Source organism: Piliocolobus tephrosceles, chromosome 13 (assembly GCF_002776525.5).
Source record: "Piliocolobus tephrosceles isolate RC106 chromosome 13, ASM277652v3, whole genome shotgun sequence".
Lineage (NCBI taxonomy): Eukaryota > Metazoa > Chordata > Mammalia > Primates > Cercopithecidae > Piliocolobus > Piliocolobus tephrosceles.
Window position 1 is genome coordinate 37554470 of NC_045446.1, and position 10225 is coordinate 37564694.

General features: G+C 38.7%; 1 pseudogene; it reads left to right on the plus strand.

The window, feature by feature from the left end:
- The first annotated feature begins 4004 nt into the window (after positions 1 to 4004).
- On the plus strand, positions 4005 to 6421 carry LOC111554701 (annotated as a pseudogene).
- The last annotated feature ends 3804 nt before the right edge of the window (positions 6422 to 10225 follow it).

Genomic DNA, 10225 nt, shown 5'->3' on the forward strand with positions numbered 1-10225 from the left:
TATTGAGATAATCATGTGGTTTTAGTCTTTGGTTTTGTTTATATGCTGGATTATGTTTATGAAATCTCCTTCATGTTGTACATAATGAAATGAAGGCAGAAATAAGATGTGCTTTGAAACCAATGAGAACAAAGATACAACATAACAGAATCTGGGACACATTCAAAGCAGTGTGTAGAGGGAAATTTATAGCACTAAATGCCCACAAGAGAAAGCAAGAAAGATCTAAAACGGACACCCTAACATCACAATTAAAAGAACTAGAGAACCAAGAGCAAACACATTCAAAAGCTAGCAGAAGGCAAGAAATAACTATGATCAGAGCAGAACCGAAGGAGATAGAGACACAAAAACCCTCCAAAAAATCAATGAATCCAGGAGCTCGTTTTTTGAAAAGATCAACAAAATTGATAGACAGTTAGCAAGACTAATAAAGAAGGAAAGAAAGAAGAATCAAATAGATCGAATAAAAAATGATAAAAGGGATATCACCACGGACCCCACAGAAATACAAACTACCATCAGAAAATACTATAAACACCTCTATGCAAATAATCTAGAAAACCTAGAAGAAATGGATAAATTCCTGGACACATACATTCTCCCAAGACTAAACCAGGAAGAAGTTGAATCCCTGAAAAGATCAACAGCAGGCTCTGAAATTGAGGCAATAATGAGTAGCCTACCAACCAAAAAAAGTCCAAGACCAGAATGATTCACAGCCAAATTCTACCAGAGGTACAAGGAGGAGCTGGTACGATTCCTTCTGAAACTATTCCAATCAATAGAAAAACAGGGAATCCTCCTTAACTCATTTTATGAGGACAGCATCATCCTGATACCAAAGCCTGGCAGGGACCAAACAAAAAAAGAGAATTTCAGACCAATATCCCTGATGAACATCAATGCAAAAATCCTCAATAAATTACTGGCAAACTGAATCCAGCAGTACATCAAAAAGCTTATCTACCATGATCAAGTGGGCTTCATTCCTGGGATGCAAGGCTGGTGCAACATATGCAAATCAATAAACATAATCCAGCATATAAACAGAAACAAAGACAAAAACTACAAGATTATCTCAATAGATGCAGCAGCAGAGGCCTTTGACAAAATTCAACAGCCCTTCTTGCAAAAACTCTCAATAAATTCTGTATTGATGAAACGTATCTCAAAATAATAAGAGCTATTTATGACAAACCCACAGCCAATATTATACTGAATGGGTAAAAACTGGAAGCATTCCCTTTGAAAACTGGCAGAGGACAGGGATGCCTTCTCTCACCACTCCTATTCAACATAGTGTTGGAAGTTCTGGTTAGAGCAATCAGGCAAGAGAAAGAAATAAAGGGTATTCAATTAGGAAAAGAAGAAGTCTGTCCCTGTTTGCAGATGACCTGATCATCTATTTAGAAAACCCAATTGTCTCAGCCCAAAATCTCCTTAAGCTGATAAGCAACTTCAGCAAAGTCTCAGGATACAAAATTAATGTGCAAAAATCACATGCATTCTTATACACCAATAACAGACAAACAGAGAGCCAAATCATGAATGAACTCCCATTCACAATTGTTTCAAAGAGAATAAAATACCTAGGAATCTACCTTACAAGGGATGTGAAGGACCTCTTCAAGGAGAACTACAAACCACTGCTCAGTGAAATAAAAGAGGACACAAACAAATAGAAGAACATACCATGCTTATGAATAGGAAGAATCAATATCATGAAAATGACCATACTGCCCAAGGTAATTTATAGATTCAATACCATCCCCATTAAGCTACCAATGACTTTCTTCACAGAATTGGGAAAAACTGCTTTAAAGTTCATATGGAACCAAAAAAGACCCCGCATTGCCAAGACAATCCTAAGCCAAAACAACAAAGCTGGAGGCATCACGCTACCTGACTTCAAAGTATACTACAAGGCTACAGTAACCAAGACAGCATGGTACTGGTACCAAAACAGAGATATAGACCAATGGAATAGAACAGAGCCCTCATAAATAATACCACACATCTACAACCATCTGATCTTTGACAAACCTGACAAAAACAAGAAATAGGGAAAGGATTCCCTATTTAATAAATTGTGCTGGGAAAATTGACTAGCCATAAGTAGAAAGCTGAAACTGGATCCTTTTCTTACTCCTTATACGAAAATTAATTCAAGATGGATTAGAGACTTAAATGTTAGACCTAAAACCAGAAAAACCCTAGAAGAAAACTTAGGTAATACCATTCAGGATATAGGCATGGGCAAGGACTTCATGTCTAAAGCACCAAAAGCAACGGCAACAAAAGCCAAAATTGACAAATGGAATCTAATTAAACTAAAGAGCTTCTGCACAGCAAAAGAAGCTACCATCAGAGTGAACAGGCCACCTACAGAATGGGAGAAAATTTTTGCAATCTTCTCATCTGAGAAAGGGCTAATATCCAGAACCTACAAAGAGCTCAAACAAATTTACAAGAAAAAAACAACCCCATCAAAAAGTGGGCAAATAATATGAACAGACACCTCTCAAAAGAAGACATTTATACAGCCAACAGACGTGAAAAAATGCTCATCATCACTCGCCATCAGAGAAATGCAAATCAAAACCACAATGAGATACCATCTCACACCAGTTAGAATGGCGATTATTAAAAAGTCAGGAAACAACAGGTGCTGGAGATGATGTGGAGAAATTGGGACACTTTTACACTGTTGGTGAGACTGTAAACTAGTTCAACCATTGTGGAAAACAGTGTGGCAATCGCTCAAGGATCTAGAACTAGAAATACCATTTGACCCAGCCATCCCATTACTGGGTATATACCCAAAGGATTATAAATCATACTGCTATAAAGACACATGCACACGTGTATTTATTGCGGCACTATTCACAATAGCAAAGACTTGGAATCAACTGAAATGTCCATCAACGACAGACTGGATTAAGAAAATGTGGCACATATACACCATGGAATACTATGCAGCCATAAAAAAGGATGAGTTTGTATCCTTTGTAGGGACACGGATGCAGCTGGAAACCATCATTCTCAGCAAACTATTGCAAGAACAAAAAACCAAACACTGCATGTTCTCACTCATAGGCGGGAATTGAAAAATGAGATCACTTGGACACAGGAAGGGGAACATCACACACTGGGGCCTATTGTGGGGAGTCCGGAGGGGGAGGAATAGTATTAGGAGAAATACCTAATGTAAATGACGAGTTAATGGGTGCAGCACACCAACATGGCACATGTATACATATGCAACAAACCTGCATGTTGTGCACATGTACCCTAGAACTTAAAGTATAATAAAAAAAAAAAAAAAGAAAAGTAGAGAAACAAAAATTGATACAGAAAAAAAGTCAGGCTTATGCACTAAATTATCCATAATTAGTTTAATTATGAATGGTCTATCAAGAGACAGATAATACAAGAGTGTATTTAAAAGTATGACCATTTCGTATATGTTTCTTGTATGCTATGTACAAGAAACTCACTTGAAATTTACCAATCCAGGGCAGGCCAGATTAAAAGGATGAAAAAAGATATATTACACAAACATTAATGCAAGGAAAGCAAGAGTGCTTGTATGTATATCAGATAAAGCATAGAAAATTACCGGAAACAGAGAGGTTATGTAATGATCAAAGGTTTAATCCATGAAGAAGACAGCAATTTTAAAAGTGTACTCACCAAACAACAGAGCTTCAAAATATGTGATGTGAAAATTACCAGAACTAAGGCGGGTCTGGCTCGGACCTGAGCTGCCTCAGGATGTAAAGTGTAACAAGGCGACCGGGGCAGGGGGGAATGGGGAGCTGCAGCATGGGTCTGTGAGGCCTATGGGGTGTCCGCGTTCCCCAGCGGCCCCCGCAGCCGGCTCCGCAGTGGTCCACTCCGGTCGGTTGCCGCCTGCGGATTCGGATTCTAGACCCAAGGCTGCGTGTTCTCCGCCGTTTGTTGTGGCCAGTGTTACTGCGGTGATCCCAGAGCAGTTGGGCGCTATGGAGGAGCCCTGCGCTACCCCTCAGCCCTGTTTGGGATTGGTCCTGGAGGAGCTACCCAGGGTTGTGGCAGCACTACCTGAAAGTAGGAGACCAGATTCAAATCCTTATGGTTTTCCATGGGAATTGGTGGTATGTGCAGCTGTTGTTGGATTTTTTGCTGTTCTCCTTTTTCTGTGGAGAAGTTTTAGATCGGTTAGGAGTCGGCTTTATGTGGGAAGAGAAAAAAAACTTGCTGCAACGCTTTCTGGACTAATTGAAGAAAAATGTAAACTACTTGAAAAATTTAGCCTCATTCAAAAAGAATACAAAGACTATGAAGTAGAGTCATCTTTAGAGGATGTCAGCTTTGAGAAGGCGGCAGCAGAAGCACGAAGTTTGGAGACAACCCGTGAAAAGCTGAACAGGTCCAATTCTGAACTTGAGGATGAAATCCTCTGTCTAGAAAAAGAGTTCAAAGAAGAGAAATCTAAATATTCTCAACAAGATGAATCGATGGCGGATATTTCAAAAACGATACAGTCTGTACAAGATGAGTCAAAATCCCTCAAATCACAAATAGCTGAAGCCAAAATCATTTTCAAGATTTTTCAAATGAATGAAGAACGACGGGAGATAGCAATAAAAGATGCTTTGAGTGAAAATTCTCAACTTCAGGAAAGCCAGAAGCAGCTTTTGCAAGAAGCTGAAGTATGGAAGGAACAAGTGAGTGAACTTAATAAACAGAAAATAACATTTGAAGACTCCAAAGTACACACAGAACAAGTTCTAAATGTTAAAGAAAATCACATCAAGACTCTGACTGGATGCTTGCTGAAGATGAAAGATCGGGTTGCTGTGCTTGGAGAGGACATAATGGATGATGATAACTTGGAATTAGAAGTGAATGGTGAACCGGAAAATGGTGCTTACTTAGATGATCCTCCAAAAGGAGCTTTGAAGAAACTGATTCATGCTGCTAAGTTAAATGTTTCTTTAAAAACCTTAGAAGGAGAAAGAAACCACATTATTATTCAGTTATCTGAAGTTGACAAAACAAAGGACGAGCTTACAGAGCATATTAAAAATCTTCAGACTCAACAAGCATATCTGAGGTCAGAAAACATGTATTTTGAAAGTGAGAATCAGAAACTTCAACAGAAACTTAAAATAATGACTGAATTATATCAAGAAAATGAAGTGAAACTCCACAGGAAATTGACAGTAGAGGAAAATTACCAGATACAGGAAGAAGAGAAACTTTCTAAAGTGGAAAAAAAGATCAGCCATACCACTGAAGGGCTGGAGATCTACAGAAAGCTAGCCAAAGATCGTGAAGAAGAATTGGGGAGAACTATTAATTTTTATCAAAAGCAGGTTATTTCCTACGAGAAAAAAGGACATCATAATTGGTTGGCAGCTCGGACTGCTGAAAGAAACCTCAATGATTTAAGGAAAGAAAATGCTCACAACAGACAAAAATTAACTGAAACAGAGTTTAAATTTGCACTTTTAGAAAAAGATCTTTCTGCACCTGATATTTCAAATACAGCATCTGACAGAGAGCATTCCCCATATGGTCCCTCACCATTGGGTCGGCCTTCATCTGAAACGAGAGCTTTTCTGTCTCCTCAAACTTTGTTGGAGGGTCCACTCAGACTCTCACCTGTGCTTCCGGGGGGAGGAGGAAGAGGCCCAAGAGGCCCAGGGAATCCTCTGGACCATCAGATTACTAATGAAAGAGGAGAACCAAGCTGTGATAAGTTAACCGATCCTCACAGGGCTCCTTCTGATACTGGGTCCCTGTCATCTCCGTGGGATCAGGAACGAAGGATGATGTTTCCTGCACCAGGACAATCATATCCTGATTCAGGTCTTCCTCCACAAAGGGAAGACAGATTTTATTCTAATTCTGATAGACTGTCTGGGCCAGCAGAACTCAGAAGTTTTAATATGCCTTCTTTGGATAAAATGGATGGGTCAATGCCTTCAGAAATGGAATCCAGTAGAAATGATGCCAAAGATGATCTTGGTGATTTAAATGTGCCTGATTCATCTCTCCCTGCTGAAAATGAAGCAACTGGAACTGGCTTTGTTCCTCCACCTCCAGCTCCAATCAGAGGTCCATTGTTTCCAGTGAATACAAGGGGCCCGTTCATGAGAAGAGGACCTCCTTTCCCCCCACCTCCTCCAGGAACCATGTTTGGAGCTTCTCGAGGTTACTATCCACCAACGGATCTGCCAGGTCCACCACATGCTCCATTTGCAATGAGAAACATCTATCCACTGAGGGGTTTTCCTCCTTACCTTCACCCAAGACCTGGATTTTTACCCCACCCCCATATTCTGAAGGTAGAAGCGAGTTCCCTTCAGGGTTGATTCCGCCTTCAAAGGAGCCTACTACTGAACATCCAGAACCACAGCAAGAGACCTGACAATATTTTTGCTCTCTTCAAAAGTAATTTAGACTGATCTCATTTTCACTTTAAGTAACTGCTGTTACTTAAGTGATTACACTTTTCTCAAATTGAAGTTTAATGGAATTATAGTTCTTAGTATAGTATTTTGTAAATAAAGATTATTTAAACACAAAAGAAATTTAAGTGTGCTGAAGATAACTACAACTCTAAATCTAACGCTGTGTAGTTCTATGTTCTGCCATCTCAAAGCAAAGTGCAACCAGAAATGAAAGGTAATGGTTTTCAAATCGATTGTCCTCTTTTTTATTGTCTGGCGAATCTGCTGATACATAGGCACTAGCAAAATTGGCAGGCTAAATTTATCCCTTATGTGTACATTTGGTAAATGTGAAGCCAGTGTAGAAAGTATTCCAACTTTACTTTTGGAAATTGCAACACTTTGGAATTTTCTAAATGTATAAATTCTAAACTTGTAGCCCAACTGCCAATGTTAAAAAACTTATTCCTGGGCTACAAAAAACAAAACAAAACAAAACAAAAACCAAAAAATCACACATACAAAAACACAAAAAAACCTATCTTATAAGAAATGGAAGCTCATCATTCACTAAGGAAAACCCATTCTATTTTGTTTTCTGTGTTTAAAAAGTAATACGTTTACTTTAGTATAACTACAAAAAATTATTTTTCCAAGAGCAAAAAAGTTAGAATATTTTCCTTAATTCTCAATGTGGCAACTACACTAAAAAGGTATAAAAAGGGAATGGACTGTAATAATTCTTTCTGGAAATATGTTTACTTTAGGTTCTCAAAAATACCCTCAAACTTTACCATGGCTTTTTAAATATTTTAAAATACCAGCTTTTCAAGGTCCTGTCTAGCACTAACATTGTTTTATGAAGTTGTTAAGTAATGAGAAAAGAATTTTTGAAGAAGAATATAATTAATATACCTCTTACTCAAGCATTTAAAAAAGTAATAGATGTAGTATACAGGCTTTTAAAAAATTTATTTAATACATCTAGTAAAATAAACTTATTTTTAACATTCATATCTGAACATGTGGTATGTGTTTTCCAGCTGGAAGTACGGGTAAATAACGAGTTGATGGGTGCTGACGAGTTGATAGGTGCAGCACACCGACATGACACAAGTATACGTATGTAACAAACCTGCACATTGTGCACATGTACCCTAGAACTTAAAGTATAATAATTAAAAAAAAAACTTATTTTCTAATTATTTTCTTAAAAGTTCTCTCCCTTTTTGTATTAGTTTCTAAAATGGTTTCAGTGATCCTCATCTCCTGGTATTCATGCCCTTCTGTAACCCCCTCTAAGTGCAGGATGAACCTACTGACTTGCTTCTAAGAAAGAGAATATGGTAAAATTCATGGGATATACATTCTGAGATTAAATAACTGGCTTCTGCCTTGCTCTTGTCTGTTTATTCTCTCCTGTCCCTCAGTTTCCCTGAGAGAAATTAGCTACCATGTTGTAAGTAACTTGTCTCAACTCATTCCTGCTGCTATAACAAAATACCTTAGACTGAATAATTTATTAGTAATAGAAATTTATTTCTCACAGTTCTGGCTGGGAAGTCCAAGACCAAGGCACTGGCAGATGCAGTGTCTGGTAAGGGCTTACCCTCTGCTTCCAAGATGATGCCTGTTGCTATGATCTCTGGAGGGGGACAAACATGTGCTAACATGGTAGAAAGAACAGAAAAGCCAAGTGGGTCTCTGAAGCCTCTTTCATAAGGACATTAATCTCGTTCCAAAGGGCAGAACCTTCATGATTTCATTTCAGAAGGCCTCACCTTTTATTACCATCACAATGGGATTAAATTTCAACATGAATTTTGGAGGGACACAAACATTCAAATCATAGCATTCCACTACTCGTTCTTCAAAATTTATGTCCTCACATACAAAATACATTCATTCTATCTCAATGCCCCCAGAGTCTTAACTCATTCCTGCGTCAATTTAGAAGTCTAAAGTGCAGAGTCTCATCTAAATCAGATATGAGTGAGACTCAAGGTACAATTCCTTCTGAGACAACTTCCCTCTCTTGCTGTGAGCTCGTAAAATCAAACAAGTTATGTGTTTCCAAAAATCCAATAGAGGGACAGGCACAGGATACATATTCCCATTTCAAAAGGAGACATAGGAAAGAAGAAAGGGGTAACAGGTCACAAGTAAGTCCAAAACGCAACAGGAAGAATGATGTTAAACCTTGATGCTTGAGAATCATCTTTGACTCTATACCCTCCCTTCCAGACCAACAACAGTGGGGAGTTGATCCCCCACAGCTCCTGGAGGCTCCATTCTTGTGGCAGGTCTCTTTCTGAGCCACTGAAGCTCTCCAAGGCATCCATTGAAATCTAGGTGGAGGCAGCCATGCCTCCGTAGCTTATGAACTCTGCATACCTGCAGAGTTAGCACCATGTGGACACTCCCAAGGTTTAGCACCTGTGTCCTCTGGAACTGCAGCCTGAGCCACACATGGGACTTCTTGAGCCACAACTGGGAAAGCTGGGGAGTGCTGCACCTGAATACAGGTTGCAGATAACTGATAAATGAGGTGGCATTAGGCAGTGAGGGCTGAGGTCCTGTGGGTCCCCACGACCCTTCTTTTCACATGACTCTGTCCCCCAGGCCTTGGCATTCTGGGCCTGTGATGAAAGAGACAGAACCAATAGTATCTGAAATGCCTTACAGTTGGATTTTTATCTGCCATTTTGTTAACTGTTTTCTGTGTATCCATATTTGCTAATATTTTTCTTCCATTTTTTTTTTTAAGACAAATTCTCACTCTGTCACCCAGGCTGGAGTGTAGTGGCACAATCATGGCTTGCTGCAGCTTTGATGTCTCAGGCTCAAGTGACCTTCCCACCTCAGCCTCCCAAGTAGGTGGGAATACAGGTGCGCAGCACCACACTGGCTAATTTTTTCTTTTCTTTTTTTTTTTAGACATGAAGTTTCACCATGTTGCCCAGGCTGGTCTTGAACTCCTGTGCTCAAGTGATCCAGCTATCTTGGCCTCCCAAAGTGCTGGTGTTACAGGCATGAGCCACTGTGCCCAGCCTCTTTTATCTTTTGGGTTATATTTGTGCTTCTATTTAAGATACACTGTTGAATTATTAGCTATTTCTCGTTTTCATTGTTTTAGTGGTTACTAGAGGGTTAACAACGTACATCTCTAATTTACCAGTCTAATTTCAAATAATATTCCACTACTGCAATTATTTTGCAGTAGAATAATTCCAATTCTTCTCTCACATCCTTTGTGTCATACATTGTGCTATATATATACATACATATATATATGCTATAATACATTATTACTATTTTTGCTTTAGGCATTCAAATACAGTTTTAATTCTGAAACATAGAGAGAATGTCTTTGATATCATATTTGCCTTTATTTTTGCCACTTCAGGCACATTTTATTCCTTTGTATAGATACACATTTCTGTCTTGTATCATAGTTCTTCTGACTAAAGAACTTTCTATAACATTTCTTGAAGCACAAGACTCATGGCAATAAATTCTCTCATCCTTGGTATGTCTGAAAAATTACTTATTTTGCCTTTTTTTGAAAGATAGTTTTGCTGAACATTGTATTTGGAGTTTTTAAGCTTCTTGTAGTTTAAATGTTACTTTATTGTCTTGTAGTTTGCATATGTTCTGAGATGTCCTTTGCAAATCATATCTCTGTTGCTCTGTATGTGCTGTATTTCTTTTTTGACTGCCTTCAAATTTTTTGTCTTTTCAGTTGTTAAATTATGACGTATTTACGTGTGCGTGTGCGTGTG